Source organism: Capsicum annuum, chromosome 6 (assembly GCF_002878395.1).
Source record: "Capsicum annuum cultivar UCD-10X-F1 chromosome 6, UCD10Xv1.1, whole genome shotgun sequence".
NCBI lineage: Eukaryota > Viridiplantae > Streptophyta > Magnoliopsida > Solanales > Solanaceae > Capsicum > Capsicum annuum.
Genome location: NC_061116.1, coordinates 64,669,210 through 64,688,277, shown reverse-complemented (window position 1 = coordinate 64,688,277; position 19,068 = coordinate 64,669,210). Strand labels below are relative to the sequence as shown.

At 34.2% G+C, this 19,068-nt stretch overlaps 1 pseudogene; it reads right to left on the bottom strand.

Annotated features, from left to right (window-relative positions):
- Positions 1 to 1,579: 1,579 nt before the first annotated feature.
- On the bottom strand, positions 1,580 to 18,389 carry LOC107874327 (annotated as a pseudogene).
- Positions 18,390 to 19,068: the final 679 nt, after the last annotated feature.

Here is a 19,068-nt window from a genome sequence, read left to right as displayed (position 1 = left end):
TTATTTATTAATTTATATTTTTGTTCTTAAATTCCAAATCATCTTGATACCTTGCAACACTTAATACTTCATTGTCTAAAACTAAAAGTTGGTTAAATTTCTAATTGTTTAGTCTTCGTAAAAACGATATCCGACTGTCTAAGTCACTATATTACTTGTACGATCATGTGAAATTGCATGTGCTTTTGAGTCACAACAAATACATTATCACATCTACATGCTGATTAAACATAAATTAAATTAGAATAAAGCAAACACATAAGCAAAACTATTTTCAAATAAATAGTTCTAAAAAATTCCAAATTCCTCATTAAGAAAATCTATTTTCAAATAAATATTCAAAAAACTACAACACTTCAGAATCCCTAATTTCTCATACAAACTTTGCAACAAAACTAAAAGAGTTGAGCAGCATCTATACTGCATACATATTTTACAACAATGCAGACCGGTTCAATACCTTTTACACAAAGAGATTCAACATCTGTACTGTATTGTATTTTATTTCTATATTTTTCAATATATGAAAGACATGAGAGAATGCTATGACACTTACTATTTGCAGCAACAGCTGCCGCTAATAGTACTTATGGTATTCATTTATTTTCTATAATAGAAATGTTAGATTGTATGATCCTGAAGAAAAAAAATGTAATAACTAACATTACTATTGTGATGGGTTGTGTAAAAGCATGTAAAGTTCTCCTCCCTATTTGTGAAAAGGATATTTATCAATTATTTGATAACAATAAACATCCCATATTTAGCTTATCAAAGTGATGATCAATTTGCTGATTTTCTTTTGCAGAATTTTCAGAATCCTTGATGAAAATATTTTTGACATACACAGAAAGAAACATCTTTAAAATAAATTTTTAATGTATACACAGAAATAGGTTATCTCCATACACATAAACATCAAGAAATAATTCAAAACGAAAGAAAATACAAAATATAGACTTCATCATTCCATGACTGTCCAGTATGAATCAAGGTGTGGAATTATTTTTTTCTCTAATTTTTATGTCAGTCAATACAAATTCAAGAATTATCTTGTTCTGTAAAGCAATTTTTGCAGCACTTCTATATGAATTTTTGAAAGGTAATAAATATTTTTTTTTATTAAACGATAAATAAGACTAATTTCAAATTCAGAAACAATACCTATTTCATCTTGACTTTGAATTTGGATAACACCAATTAGTGAATTGTTGGACAACAATTTTAGAGTCTCAAATCCAATATATTCCTTAAATGGATGCTTGATCTTGAAGTTTTTTGGACATCTTTGGGATTTTGTATCAGTTTGGTTATACATCCCTACTGGCATAATGAATATCAGTTTGGTTATAACCCTACGAAATAAATATACAACTATGTTATATTGGAAAGATGATGTGCATTAAAACATTTTACATATATTTCAAAACAAACCTCCTAAAATAACAACAAATCACGACGGACCTGCAAATCGACATACAAAAACATCAACCACATGTTTATTAAATATTAAGAAAATAGTGAATATGTACTTAAAGATTAATTTATATTAGAAGCATACATCAGCTATTTCATTCTTTTAGACAAGAAATGCATCTTTAGTTATGAGTTGTTCAAAATTTTCTGAATCATTACGATGGTCATAACCCAAGCTATCCTGATGAATAACTCCAAGATTGAATTCCACTTTCTCTTCATCGGTAAACACAATGTCTCTAAACTCACACTGAAGTTTAAACAAACAGTTAGATTCAAAATTAAACACTGGTATGTCTAGCATAAGTTACTGCATACCAATAATATGCATATAAAATATGAAGAAAAGTTCTTGTTACACAAAATAATTTATCAAGAAAATACTGTTAGAATATGACCATTACCTCATTGATATAACGCTTGAACATTGTACTCTGAAGATAGTCATAAAAAATGAGTTCTTCAGATGACTCTTAATTTAAAATTTGAGAAGTTTGGGATCCAACACGATTAGAAACACACTTTTCAAGGTCCAAAAAACACTCATATAATCAAATTTGAAGCGCAAGATAAAATCCTCGAAAACTAAATAAGGATGAATTTATTTCCATGTTATGACTATATGCTTTTTTCAAGACTTGAAAACACTCACCTCCCCAATCATACTTCAAGTAGTGACCTGATTCTATCAAGTCAAAATCAAACTTCTTAAAGAACTTTCTTGGTAACTCAGATTGAAGAAATTGACTTATGAAGTATAATATTCCAATTTCGTACAAATCTTCATCTCAAAAAGTAATCTTCTTCTTAACAAAATCATCATAAAAAATAGACCTCATGACCTTATCCATTCTTGGATATTATCTATCCATTAATTTATTTTTTTCTTTAGGATCGAAAATAAAATCAGATTTCTTAAAGTATTCTATCCCACTAACTACACAAAATTCTCTCTTTTCAAAATGCACTTCCTTATTATTGATATTGAAAATGAATAAATCATCCTTATCGTTATCCGTTTCTACAAGTAATAAGCTACTAAGAAGCTGGGGTTGAACTTTTAAATACTACATATTTCAAAAATGCCCAAATGAAGATTTCTGAAATATTTTGAAATGCTCTTTGTTCCATCTCTATTTGAGATCATCAAACACATTAACTTTTATGTATGATGACCAGTGAGTATACTATTTTTATCCCAAAAAAAGATATAGGAAATACATTAGTTTTCATAGAATACATTAACAAAAGACGTCATAGAGCATACATATTTATACTTTTTAAGGACTAGCGTGTGTAGAGTATAGGTTGTGGGGATGTTCTATTTTTTGTTGATACAATGTGTTAAAAAGAAATCTCAAGAGATGAGCTATACTCTTGTTCACCTACTATAATTAGTATGTGAGATGCATATGTATTATATGTGAGAAATATTGGTACAATGATCTATCCTTTAAGTTTTTCAGACCGTAATTTTATCGTATGCATAGTATACTTAGTAAGCTAATCACTGTATTTTTTGTCTTTCTTATGGTTTGCAATTTACTGTCAACTTGTTGTATGATGATGAAATGTTATTTTGGTTTTAAAATAAAATTATAGAAAACAATACTCATCCTGTTGATAAAAATAACCTTATGTATAAATCCCTATAGAGGTCACATTGTAGTCTAATCTGTCTAAGCCTCGTTGGAGAGAAAGAGAGAGTGGTAGCACAAACTCGATTGATTAGTCGAGGTGAATACAAACTTCTCCAACACCACCACATAATAAGAATCTAAACTATAACATTTTAATTGTGAAATTATGCACATTAGCTAGGAGAAAATTCAGACAATTATGAAATCAAAAATAAAAATTATTTTCATTAAATTAATATACGACAAACAACATACACAACATAAAAAATTCACAAAACTTGAGCCATAAAGCTAAAAAAAACATAATGCACCAACTTGTTTAATAGTTAGAAGTTATATTTCAACTTTCAACCACTAACAACAAAAGTGATATTTCAACTTCCAACCACTAACCATAATAAAAGTGATATTTCAACTTAATCCGAACACTAACAACATCAAAAGTTATGTTTCAACTTTCAACCACAAACACACAAAATTTATGAAGTCTAATTTACATGAATGTCATTAAAAATAGAAAATCAAAATCAGATTATACTAACCTTACAAACTTTTCTAGATTTCTTCTTGTCAACTTTGTTATCATCAATTTTGCCAACACTCACATTCGCCTTGGACCTTGTAACTCTAGAATTTTCATGATTTTTCATTTTTAATTTCTTTATTTGATGAGCGGAAATTTTATCTTCAAAATCTGAATCTGAATCTTGTTCAGCAACAACCTTTTTTTCTTACCAATCATCTTATATTTTGGAACAACAACTTTTTTTGACACTATATAGCTTTGCATGCTTAGATTTTTTTCTCTAATGTATGTCACATAGATGAAATTTGGAGATTCAATTAATTATTTTTATGATTTTTAAATATTTTAAGTTATTAATTATTGTGATTAAGAATACTTTTTATGTTATTTTTAGATGATATATGTTACTCTCTCTATCTCATTTTGTGTAGTACTAATGAATTTTTCGGAGAGTCAATTAAATTTGTTATATAGTACTTAATTATTATGATTTATAATACTTTTTACGTAAGTTTCAAATAATATATGTTATTTACTCTGTCCCAATTTATATGGAATTGATACCATTGTAGCGATTTACATATTTTTTTTAAAAATAATTTCATGTTGTTAGTTATTGCAATTTATTGTTAAATTGCATTTTTTCATTTTTCTTCTAATTAATTATGTTTTATGAATAAATATTACGAATAAACTAATTAGCGTTTCAAAAGAATTCAGGTGAAGGATTTAGTCTTAAATAGAAAAAGTTTAAAATGAACAAAGCTTTAAAAGTTGTAGGCATAGATAAACATAAAAAGAAATTTACATCTAAAAATTAAAAGGTGGGTCCATATGTGCTATAAGACAAAGAAAGAGAAAAAAAAGCATGAAATGGAAAGAAGATGGGCCCACTTGCATAATTATAAACAAAAGGCTGATTATGTCCAAAATTAAAAAAGGTACGCATATGAATCAATCAGTTACAACATTGTTAAAGCATAAAATAAATGTAATGCTGAAAATATCCTTGGCCAAGAAGCTGGCAGGATGATTCTGAGGAGCTTCTTATGGCTCTTCTATATATTACTAGATATTAGAGGCCCGTGGTTAAATGTTATATTCTATATTATATTTGGTATTTGTTTTAGAAACTTGAATTTGTCAAAAAATTCAAAGTTATAAAGTTATTGCTTAAGTAGATTTTGATTCATCTATAACATAAATTTGGAACTGCAACACACAATTTTTTAGGCTTCGTTCATAATGATTACAAAATAAATTGAAGCTTTTAAAAGTCTATATACGTGGTTGTTCTTCCGTCACCATTGATTCACACTCTTGCACCTGGAAATTGATTCAACATTTACTGAAAGTATGATAATAGATAAGATCTACAACTCACTATAAGATTGAATGCTTGTGCCAACTAATACCTCATCAATATATAAAATAGTATATTATTATGTAGGTACATAACTTCAATCATGACACTTCTGTATCTTATTACAAACATTCACATCATATTTTTCTTCTTTCCTAACCGGCCAAACATTAGAGAAATGAATATTGGCCAGCCCTAAATAACTTTTAACCATAAATGGAGAATCATTATGTGAAAATAGCTTGTTGTTAATGATTTATTGGAGTGAAAGAAAATACATACCTCCACTATACTACATCATCCATAAAAACGAAAACAATAGTTAAGCGAACATATTAACTAATATTGAAACAGTAACAACAAAAAATTAGTGCAGTAACTGAAACTTCACTACAATCAATCAATCAAAGAGATAAAACAATAAGAGTGGAGTGACACCTGTCGCATAAAAGATATAGTGAGAATTGAACATGATGACTATTATTCTTAGGTTCACAAGGAACTATATGGGTACACCATCTATAAAGTGTGTTTCTTAAGCTATTGTAACGACCCCGGACTATCCCCTAGTCATCACACAGTGCTTACAGTCCCGAGGGATCACAAGCTAATCCATGAGCTGGTACCTGCTGTGATCACTGGATAATATATACTATTATTCTTAGGTTCAAAAGGAACTATACGGGTACACCATCTATAAAGTGTGTTTCTTAAGCTATTGTAATGACCCGGGACTACCCCTTAGTCATCACACGGTGCTTACAGTCCCGAGGGATCACAAGCTAACCCATGAGCTGGTACCTGCTGTGAGCACTGGATAATATAATCATAAATACGGAAGAATACTGATATTCCATAAGGTTTTAATAACTGAATTAAAAGCCAAAATATGAGTCTATAGAAACAACTAACTGAATCTGATAAAATAATGATAAACTGGATAACTAACTATAATGTCTGAATAGTGTAATATGAGTTGATGGGATAGGCCCCCAACTAACTCTGCTAACTACTGACATAGAGATATGAAGTACAATAATTTGTCCTCTAATGATGAGGACTCACCACTGCTACTGTACTGCTGATAGCCAGAGAAGTAAAGTCTAAGCGCGGTCCGGGAATTGAGCATCAGCACCTATGATATAATACATCATAGCATAAAAGAAAGGTACACGATTAGTACTTTAAATGTATTGGTATGCTAAATGAGATAGGCTGATATGCATGGTTTCATGAGCAAAACTAAAAATTAACTGAATATACATGTAAAACATGGAGTACTGAGAAGAGAACATAGAATCTGTAGCTACTGAAAATATGGAGAATCTATAAATATCGAGTATGCATGATAGTTTGTAAATACTGAAGGTACGCAAAAATCTATAGACACTGGGGAATACATGACCAAGTATATAACATGGGCTGAGTAAGATCTGTAAACTAAAATACTGAAAAATACTGATATTTGTAAGCTTTGGTCAAGCAATTCTAAGACTGCATAACTGAACTGAGACTATAACTGAGACTATATTGAGACTGTGGGAGGTATCATCTAACCAACATTTCCCAATTTAAGCTAATCGGGGTCCAACCTGTAACCCCAATTGAAAGGGTATTAATACCGTGCCACAGGTACTAATGATGGTTGTGTAGATCTAATAAACTAATATAAAGTCCAAAGGACTAAGGGTGTCAAGCTTGAACTGACGGGAGACCCCTGCGAGATAGTCAATCCTAATCTAATGGGTGACTTCTCATACCACATGTTGGCTATGTAGTTCTGGAGTATAGGGACTGCTACTAACGACTCTGTCTATCTGACGGGGAAGCCACATCCCTACACTCGCTCGGTGCTAAATCCTACTCCTAATTGAAAGACACTGAAATACTAGACTATTCTAAGTTTATCTAACTGGTAACTGACGATTCTAATAATGCTCATAGTATGCTCTGAACACTATTCTATAATGTACTGATACTAGACTAAGTAAACAACTATGGATTTTGGGTATTCAATAACTCCACGACTCAAACCAATAATAATAAAATGATGCTAAATCTTGAAGGACAAAACATGAAGGCTTTTATTTAAATCAATCACTCTTATATGCATTTTATCAAACACTTGTAGTTCAGGGTTTAAAACAATCATAGGAATGTCATGGGACTTATAGGAATAGCATGAATTCAACATAACAGATCTAAATCATAGCTTAATTCAATAAATAATGATATAAAAGCATGGAGGGTTGAACAATAACAATACTTTCATGGTAATATAGTAGAAAATCATCAGTACATGGAGATTCATGGATGAAATCATAATTTAAAATCAAATAACTTGAATAGATCAAAACTTATAAATTAAATAGGTTACTTGGACTCCATGGATGAAAGATATCCATTGATAAACATATAACATACCTGGGATACTAAATTTATTGAAGTTCTGGGTGAGTTCTTAAGGATTGACCTTGAATTTGAAAGCTAGGATTTCTTGTTCTTGAAAAGGGGATTTTTGATTGTGAGAGGAATTGAAATAATGATGAATACTTAGGATGTTTAGGGGTTAAATTTCATGTTTTAGGTTAATTAGAACCGTGGAAAAAGATACAAATACCCCTGAACAAATTTAAAAATGGAAGCTGAAAACTGAAGATTCTGATTTTTGGCCATGGCGCGACGCGCCACTATCGCGCCAAGACACTGAAATTGGACAACTGGGAAACTGGTCTATAGTGCGATGCGAGGAAAATAGTGTTCCTTCATTGATTGGGACCTGGAAGTTCACCACGACGCGGTGGAATTACAAAAATACACTGGAAACTGCCAAATGCCAATTTATCCTTTGGTGCATCGTGCCAAGATCGTGCACCTCCACTGGAAATTTCCAACCATCACTTAGACTAGCTCCATGATGCGCTAAGGGTTAAAATGATGGGGTCTAATGACTTAAACTTAAAATCCCCATAACTTTTTACCCTGTTATCGGATTTGGGCGAATTTTGTATCGTTGGAAAACTAATTAAATTTCCTACACAATGGTAGGCTCTAAACTGAAAAATGATGAGTGTTTCAAAATTTTTATTTATGAATACTCATACAGTGGGACTTAGATTATGCTAGAAAAATACGAGGTGTTACAATATCTCCCCCTTGGGATCATTCATCCTCGAATGAAATGGGTTAAGCTGAGGAAAGTTGCTGGGATGAGCTTACACACTGAAAATGCATATCTAATGCATGGAATGCATGACTGAACTGATTTGTAAATACACAATTGACATAAATGTAATGTGCAATTGAATCTGAGTAGGATAGAGAGAAATCTTAAGAAGATTAGTACCTTATATTGAATCTGGATTTGTTGAGAAAAGATGAGGGTACTTGGTCCACATATCTGCCTCTGCTTCCCAAGTGGCTCTCTCAATGGACTGATTCTGCTAAAGAACTTTAACTAGTGGAACTTATTTGTTCCATTGTCTACGAACTTGATGATCAAGAATTTTGATTGGAACTTCCTCAAAGGAAAAACTATTCTGAATCGCTAGACTTTCTAAGGGAACAACTACCACTGGATCACTAATACACTTTTTCAACAATGAGACAACACTGGGTGTACGGAGGCTAAATCTGAAGGAATCTCAAGCTCATAAGCTACCTTTCCAAAATGACTGAGAATTCTAAAGGGACCGACATATCAGGGCTTGAGTTTCCCTTTCTTGCCGAATTGTTTTACTCCTTTCATAGGAGAGATTTTCAAGTACACAAGATCACCGACCTCAATCTCGAGATCCTTTCTCCCCATATCAACATACAATTTCTGTCATCTCTGGGCAGCCCTAAGCCTTTCTCTGATCAACTGAACCTTCTCTAATGCATCAAATACTAAGTCATGCCCTATTACAGTGGCCTCACATACTTCAAACCAACCAATTAGAGATCTACACCTCCTACCATAGAGAGCCTTAAATGGATTCATACGGATCTTGGAATGATAGTTGTTATTATATGCGAATTCAATCAAAGAAAAATGGTCATCCCAATTACCCTTGAAATCAACAACGCGTGCTCTCAATATATCTTCTAGAGTTTGAATAGTCCTTTTCGCTTGGCCATCTGTTTGAGGGAGAAAAGCTGTACTGAGGTGGACTTGGGTACCAAGACCCCTTTGGAATGCCTTCCAGAAGTGAGAGGTAAACTGGGTACCTCTATCAGAGATGATAGACACTGGGACTTTGTGTAACCTGACCAACTCTTTGATATGGAGTTTAGCATAGGTATGAACTGGCAAAAAATGAGTAGATTTGGTCATCCTGTCTACGATGACCCAAATAGAATCATGATGAAGACGGGTATGAGGCAAACCTGTCACAAAATCCATGTTCACTTTCTCTCACTTTGAAGCAGGAAAACTGAACTCCTGCCTGGACCCACTAGGTTTTTTATGCTCAATCTTATCTTGTTGGCATGTAGAGCACTTAGCTATAAACTCTGCAAAATCTCTTTTCATTCCACTCCACTAATAGATCTCCCATAAATCACGGTACATCTTAATTGCCCCTGGATAAATAGAGTAACACGCACCATGTGCTTCTGTAAGAATTCATTGTCTCAAATCATCTATACCAGGCACACATAATCTACCCTGACAATGCAAAACACTATATCCCTCTTGGGAGAAAACCTACACTTTTTGGTCTCTGACTAATTCTTTTAACTTAACTAAACTGGGATCTCTATCCTGCTTTTCCTTCACCGTGAAAACTAGAGATGATTCTAAGCTACTCTGCACCCACACATTACCCTCTGCTGAGTCGACTAAGCGAATACCTAGTCGGGTAAGCTGCTGAACTTCCTAAGCTAACTTATTCTTACCATCCTTAACATAAGCAACACTTCCTATAGACAATCTACTAAGAGCATCATCCACTACATTGGCTTTTCCAGGATGATATAGAACACTTATTTCATAATCTTTTAATAACTCTAACCACCTTCTCTGATGCAGATTCAAATCTTTCTAAGAGAACACATACTGAAGGCTTTTATGATTTGTGAATACATCTACATGCACCCATACAAGTAATGCCTCCAAATCTTTAAGGCAAATACTACAGCTGCTAACTTAAGATCATGAGTAGGGTAATTCTTTTCATGGGGTTTAAGTTATAAGGAGGCATAGGCTATGACCTTATCTCTCTATATGAGGACACAGCCTAAACCTACCCTGGATGCATCACAGTACATAACAAATCCATCTAAATCATCTAGTAGAGTCAAGACTGGGGCTGAGGTGAGTCGAGTCTTCAACTCCTGAAAACTCTTCTCGCATAAATTTAACCACTGAAACTTAACTTTATTCTGAGTCAATATGGATATGGGGGATGCTATAGAAGAAAATTCTTAAACAAATTGGTGGTAATAGCTAGCTAAACCCAAGAAACTCCTGATATCTGATGGAGAGATGGGTCTAGGCCAGTTTCTCTCCACATCAGTCTTTTGAGGATCAACTCTAATGCCATCACCAGAAATGATATGGCCAAGGAAAGCTACTAATCTTAGCCAAAATTCACACTTACTGAATTTAGCGAACAACTGATAAGCTCTAAGAGTCTGAAGTACTATTCTGAGGTGGTCTGTATGTTCAGTTTTGCTACGGAAGTAAACAAGAATATCTTCAATGAAGACTATGACGGACATATCCAAGTACTACTTGAACACTCGGCTCATCAACTCTATGAAGGCTGCTGGAGCATTAGTAAGACCAAAGGACATGACTAGAAATTCAAAGTGACCATACCGGGTTCAAAAAGCTATTTTTAGAATGTCACATTCCCTGACCCTAAGCTGATGATAGCCTGATCTAAGGTCTATCTTTGAAAAATAGCTGGCACCCTGAAGATTATCAAACAAGTCATCAATTCTAGGAAGTGGATATTTATTCTTGACTGTGACTTTGTTCAACTGATGATAGTCTATGCATGTTTTGAGAGAACCATCTTTTTTATGGATGAATAGAACAGGTGCGCCCTACGAAAAGACGCTAGGTATAATGAATCCTTTATCTAGGAGATCCGTTAACTGTTCTTTTAACTCCTTGAGTTCTGCTGGATCCATTCTATATGGCGGAATAGATATGGGCCGAGTATTTGGAAGAAGGCCTATTTCAAAGTCGATTTTCTTTTTCGGGAGAAACCTCGGGGAGATCTTCAGGAAATACATCTGAGAATTCATTTACTCCTGGAACTAACTCAAGATTTGGAGTTTCTGAGTTAGAGTCTTTGACTCACATAAGATGGAAAATACACCCCTTTGATATCATCTTTCTCGCTCTAAGGTACGAAATCAACTAACCCCTAAGAGCTGTGGTACTACCCTTCTATTCAAGGACTAGCTCATTTGGGAATTGAAAATGAACTGTTCTATTTCTATAATCAACTGAGGCATAGCGTAAGTAGAGCCAATTCATGCCGAGGATGAAATCAAAGTCCGTCATCTCTAACTCTATGAGATCAACTAAGGTAACTTTCTGAGATATTGTGATCGGACATTTCCTGTATACCTGTCTGGCTACAATGGAAACACCTACTAAGGTAGACACTGAAAAGAGATCTACTAGAGTTTTGGGATTGACTCCGAAGTTGACAGCTATAGATAGAGTTACAAAAGAAAGAGAAGCTCCAGGGTCTAGTAAAACATAAACATGTAAGTGAAAGACCTGCAACATACCAGTAACTACATCAGGAGAATTTTCCTAATATTGGGACTGAAGAGCATATAATCTGTTCGGACACTGGCCACTGGTAGCACTGGAAGCAGCACCATACTGAGTTGGGAGACCGAATAGAACTGACGACTGATGGGATTGGCCCTGTTGGCGCACATTACTACTTTTCTGAGTAACTACCCGACACTCCCGAATCTAATGGCCTGGCTTTTGACACCTGAAGTACACATTACTAATTGCTCTACACTCACCCTGATAGTGTCTGCCATATTTCTAACATAGAAAATTTATACGAGCACTGCTAACACTGACCTGGGACTTAGAACCTAGTTCCCTATCCCTATTGTCATTTTTGAATTTGGGTACTGGGGCACTGGCTGAAGAGGGTGCTGGGGCTGTTGACCTCTGATAAAACTGAGGACGGTTACCACTTTCTAACTTTGGTTGATTAAAATTAAAACTACCCGTCCTAGCTCTCTTGTTTCCTCTTTCCCACTTCTTAATCTTTTGCTTCTCTATCTGTTTAGCATGGACCATTAGCCTAGACAAGTCCATCTCACTAATCAGCATTGCGGTCCTGTACTCCTTGACCATACTATCTGATATGCCAGACACAAATTTACTCATCTTGGACCTTTTATCAGCTACCACATGGGGATCATACCTAGCTAACTGAGTAAAATTAAGGGAATACTCCCTCACGCTCATGCTGCCCTGCCTCAAGTTAATGAACTCTAACACTTTGGAATCCCTCAACTCCAATGGGAAGAATCTATCTAAGAAAGATATGACAAACTCTTCCCACTCTACAGGCCCTGCATTAACACCCCTATCTGCCTTTCACTACTTAAACTAAGTATTGGCTATATCCCGCAACTGATATGCAGCCAACTCAACACTCTGACTAGATATTACTCCCATAGTATTTGTTACCTTTTGCACCATATCTAAGAATTCTTGTGGATCCTCTTCAGACTTGGATCCTGTGAAAGAAGGAACATTCATCCGGGTGAAATCCTGAATTCTAATTGCAGGAGTATTGGCCACTGGGTTGGCCGGAACAACAACTGGCTATTCATTTTGTGCTGCTACTGAATTGGCTAGAATAGTGAACGCAACCCTGAATTTTGTGTGAGAGATATGCTCATCTAGAGGATCTGCCTGGACGGGATGAGGGACTGGATGATTTTTTATTCTTCTTCTGTTCTTCTTGGGAGGCATGTTCTATAAACGGAAGGAAGAAATGGATTAGATAGAGAGTTTAACTTGAGCTCATTCTCACTCGCAAGACATGAATATTGAAATAAGGGAAACTTTTTCCTAAACGCCTTGTAGCCTCTCATCTATAAGTGTGGTGCACTACACACCCATGCACAAGACTCTACTCGATGCGATTTTCAGACTTCCTAGGACACTTTAAAACCTTAGGCTTTGATACCAAGTTTCTAACGACCCAAGACTACTCCCTAGTCATCACACAGTGCTTATAGTCTCGAGGGACCACAAGCTAACCTATGAGTTGGTACCTGCTGTGAGCACTGGATAACATGATCATAAATGTAAAAGAATACTGACATGCCATAAGGTTTTAATAACTAAATTTAAAACAGAAATATGAGTCTATAGAAATAACTAACTGAATCTAATAAAATAATGATAAACTGGATAACTAACTGTAATGTCTGAATACTGAATAACTGACTCTAATGTCGAAAAGCATCTAAAACTAACTGACTGAATATGAGTTGATGGGACAAGCCCCCAGCTAACTCTGCTAACCACTGAAATAGAGATATGAAGTAAAATAATTTGTCCTCAAACAATGAGGACTCACCATTGCTACTGTACTGCTGATAGCCTGATAAGTGAAGTCTAAGCACGATTTGGGAACTGAGCGTCATCACCTATGATATAATACATCATAGCGTAAAAGAAAGGTATGCAATCAGTACTTTGAATGTACTGGTATGCTAAATGAGGTAGGCTTATATGCATAATTTCATGAGTTAAACTAATAATTAACTAAATATGCATGTAAAACATAGAGTACTAAGTAGAGAACATATAATCTATAGATACTGAAAGTATGGAGAATCTGTACATACCGAGTATGCATGACAGTCTATAAATATTGAAGATACGCAAAAATCTATACACACTGGGGAATACATGACCAAGCATATAACATGGGATGAGTAAGATATGTAAACTAAAATACTGAAAAATACTGATATCTGTATGCTTTGGTCAAGCAACTCTAAGACTACATAACTGAATTAAGACTATATTTGAGACTGTGGGGGGTATCATCTAACCAAAATTCTCCAATTTGAGCTAATCAGGGTCCAACTTGTAACCCCAGTTGGAAGAGTGTTAATATTGTACCACGGGTACTAACGATGGCTGTGTGGATCCACTAAACTTATAAAATATCCAAAGGAATAAAGGTGTCAAGCCTGAACTAATGAGTGACCCCTGCGAGATAGTCAAGCCTAATCTGACGGGTGACTTCTCATACCCTACGCTGGCTACATAGTTTTGGAGTATAGGGACTGCTACTAATGACTCTGCCTATCTGACAGGGAAGACACCATCCCTACACTCGCTCGGTGCTAAATCCTACTCCCAACTGAAATACACTGAAATAATAGACTATTCTAAGTTCATCTGACTGGTAACTGACTGTTCTGATAATGCTCACAGTATTCTCTGAAGACTATTCTGTAATGTACTGATACTAAAAAAAGTAAACAGCTATGTATTTCGGGTATTCAATACCTCCAGGACTCAAAACAATAATAATATAATGACGCTTAAGCCTGAAGGACAAAACATAAAGGCTTTTATTTAAATCAATCACTCTTGTAGGCATTTTTTCAAACACTTGTAGTTCAGGGTTTAAAACAATTATAGGAATGTCATAGGACTTATAAGAATAGCATGAATTCAACATAACAGATCTAAATCATGGTTTAATTCAATAAATAATGATATTAAAGCATGAAGGGTTGAGCAATAACAATACTTTCATGGTAACATAGTAGAAAATCATTAGTACATAGAGATTCATAGATGAAATCACAATTTAAAATCAAATAACTTGAATAGATCAAAACTTGTAAATTAAATAGGTTACTTGGACTCCATGGCAAAAGATATCCATGGATGAACATCTAACATACCTAGGATAATGAATTTCTTGAAGTTTTGGGTGAGTTCTTGAGGATTGGCCTTGAATTTGAAAGCTAGGGTTTCTTGTTCTTGAAAAGAGGATTTTTGATTGTGAGAGGAATTGAAATAATGATGAATACTTAGGGTGTTTAGGGGTTAAATTTCATGTATTATGTTAATTAGGACCATGGAAAAAGACACAAATACTCCTGAATAAATTTTAAAAATGGAAGCTGAAAACTGAAGATCCCGATTGTCGGCCTTGGCGCGACGCACCACTATCGCGCTAAGCCACTGGAACTGGACAACTGGGAAATTGGTCTGTGGTGCGACATAGGAAAAATCATGGTCCTTCACTGAATGGGACCTGGAAGTTCACCGCGATGCGGTGGAATCGCGGAGAGACACTAGAAACTGCCAAATGCCAATTTGGCCTTTGGCGCGACGCGCCAAGATTACGCACTCCACTGGAAATTTCCAATAATCACTTAGACTAGCTCCACGACGCGCTAAGGGTTAAAATGATGGGGTCTAAAGGCTGAAACTTAAAATTGCCATAATTTCTTACCCGGTTATCGAATTTGGGCAAATTTTATATCGTTGGAAAGCTAATTGAATTTCCTACGCAATGGCATGCTCTAAACTGAAAAATTATGATTGGTTTGAAATTTTTATTTATGAATACTCATATAGTGGGACTTAGATTATGCTAGAGAAATACAGGGTGTTACAGCTATAGATATATTAATGATAAGTTTGTTTATAATGAGTAGTTGCATCATATGTGTGCAGTCATTATATATGTGAGTCAGACCTATCTATAAAATCATTCACTATTAATAAAAAAAGCTCTTCAAATTTGAAACTCTATCTTAAGAAGTCAACAATTTTGTGAGGAAAATAGTTCACTTAAAAACAAGAAATACTAGTTTAGCTGAAACATTAGTATAATAGCCTATCTGAAAATTAGCTGAATAGTTCTAATAATTACCAGAGTGATGAGATTCTTTGTAGCTAATGAGACTACCAGTCTTGAAGGAAAATTAAGATCTACTTGCACAATCTTCTGTATGTTATCATAAATCAGGACATTTAGAGTAGGCGTTTGGACATTATTCAATTGAGATACAACATAATGTAATGTTAGAACACAAGTATATAAAGAAAACTTGAAAGTTGATGTTATGTTAGAACGTGAAAACAGAGTTGAAGCTTTCTGAGTAGAAGCTTGAAAAACTCCTAAACTTGTTTTCAAATTCCCAGTTTGAAGTTAAGGATGACCCAGTTTGATAAACAAAACACTTTCTGGTACTACTTGTTTTCTATCCAAATCGAAAAACCAATATGACGTTTTCACTCTTTTTCTTTTCAGTTTTCTATATTCCTCATAAAGAGGGAAACTCTTGATAGTTTTCACTGATTGGAAAAGCTTATCTTCTATACGTGTCTGAGTGTTTCTTTGCTTCAAATGGAGACATCCCATATAAAAACTCATGACTGAGAATACCAAGGCTCCAAATGTCTATATTTGCATTATGCTCTACACTTTTAACTGGAATATTCAGCAATCAACAATCACTTATCTAATTTATTAGGCTTGCTTTAACAAAATCAAGCAGGGCATGTAAAAAGAAGGACCCCCATCAAGAAAAGATTATTTATATTGGGACATTAGAACATGAGGTTACATAGGTATAAATCGGGACATCAGAACATGAAGTTACATAAGTATTGTGTGCTTACCAATTTTAGGTGGCAAATAATTTAGAGTACCACACATACTGCATTTGCGCTTGAAGGTGTGTACCGACTAATCAAAGTCTTCAAATTTAAGTTCACTTTAATTATAAAAAACTAAAAAATTTCAGTTAACAACTCTGCCCCATTTTACAGTAGCAAAACAAAGCACAAACTCCAATAAAATTCAAAATAAGCACCTATGCACCAACCGAAGGGTTTCTAGCTTAATATCTCTATGCATCACATACTTTCTGTGATAGTATACACACCCATGACAAAACAAATAAGTAGAACTTTTGATCAATTTAATAGTAGGTAAATTAGAGAGCATATTAAAATGATATAACGTGTTAGAGGACCATATAACTCTAGTTGCTAATAATCGAGGCTATTTAAAATGGGACCAAAATGAAAAAAAGATAAAAAGAAACTCCCAACAGACACGAATTCTGTTTGTCCCCTGATTGAAAAGGGAAAGAATAACAAGGAATCCTAAGATTCCACAAAAATATAAACTCATAGTCTAACAGGGTAATAAAAACTCACAGTTGCAGCACATCATTCGCTAATATATTTACATTTTTGCAGTGCCTTGTAGAGTTCACCCTTGGTAGCATATTCCAGAATCTAATAGGCCCATTTTTGCAATAATAATGCGATAATCAGTCTCTTATAAATTCTTCCCAGGCCCACCAATTGATTAAGTAAATCAATTAGATTGTAGAATTCTAACTGATCATAAAAGTAACCATAAAGTCTCAGGATATTTGAATGTCGAAGATGGCTTTATATTTCTACCTCACGGCGAATTTGATGCTCGAGTTGGGACTGTTTCGGCTGGTTCTTGAAAATCGCTTTTAGTGCAACAATATGATTTCTCTGTTTACATGAAACAACTAAGATTACGTCCACATTATCATTTGTAGTATGAATTGTATATTTAGACAAAGAAAAATGACAGAAGAAGGGTACATGTGAGAATTAGGAAATGGTTTGATCAATGGGTCAAACTTTCTAAAATCCAAACAGTTAATCTGACACGGCACAATTTAAACTAACGTGCAAGTAAGTTCTATACAACTTTTTTTATCATATCTCAAAAAGCTTTGATTATGTTAAGAAGATGCATAGTCTGTCGAATTAGCAAATCAATGAAGCATATTTAGTTGACTAATTAAAATTAATTGTTAAATAACCTTTTTATTCCTAGATAAATATACATGACCACATTTTTCTCATTCAAGAGGCTTTTCAATGTCAAAATCATTGAGAGTCCACCTTTTTTTATCCACCGCCGCATCCTTAGAAGAACCCTATAAAAAATCAAAATCCTAATCAACCCAGTTTACAAAAGAGAAAATATTTGCACGAAAAAGAATAGACACTTCTACTGAATAAAATTAAGCATACTAATTCTTAGATGTTCTTCCATAACTGGGGTTTGGGCAGGATAGAACGTGGCAAATCTTACCTCTACCTTTGTGGGCTAGAGAGGCTATATCTAATAGATCCTCGACAAAATTTTAAAATACAACTCAAAACACTAAATAAGCCAAACTTAGAAATATTGAGATCAAACATAAATTGCCACAAATACTTGGTGAAAGCTTGTTTTATTCCCTTAACCCAACCTGTCCATGTCTAAAAAGAAAAAAGATGCAAACTTGTGGGTGGACTCACCGAACTGTGAAATCCACAGGGAAAATCACTCCCATATGCATCAGTCATTATCCTCCCTTTTTCTACAACAAAAATAAAAATTTTCATTAGCAAACAGTGATATTGACACCCTAAATTCCTACATATTTATCAAAAACCACAAATAAGAATCCAATTTTGATCTCAATTTTCTCATAATTTAGCAAACGAAAAAAAAAGATGACTTATGAGAACAATTGATCAATCCATACAATTTACTGGCTATAATCTGCAATCTTTTTAAGAAATGTTTGAATCTTTAAGAGATATTTTGGAGAAAAATTATCAAAAAACACGTCATGTAGAGGCATTGACAAGCTTAGAAGCTAAAATAATAGAGCTAGCATGTAACACATAAGATGAAGAAGAAAAAATATAAATGAAGAAAATTTATACTATACAAGAAGATAATCAGAGGATAGTAACAAGAAGAGATTCTAAGAATTCTTCAATAGAAAGAAAGAAGTTTTCATCAAGAAGAACGGTGGAAAGTACAGTTGCGCTTTTGTCATTCTTAGAGTTACACGTATAGCCAGTGAAATTTAAAATGATCAATTTGCCCTTATTAACAAGACGGAAATAACCCTTGGGAAGCTGGAAGGACAACATTCACCTACCAGCTTCCACCTACATACTTGATGGAACTTCTACATATTAGTAATAAATGGTATGCACATACCTTTTCCACCTATTTTCATTTCTATTTTCAAATTTGATGGATGTA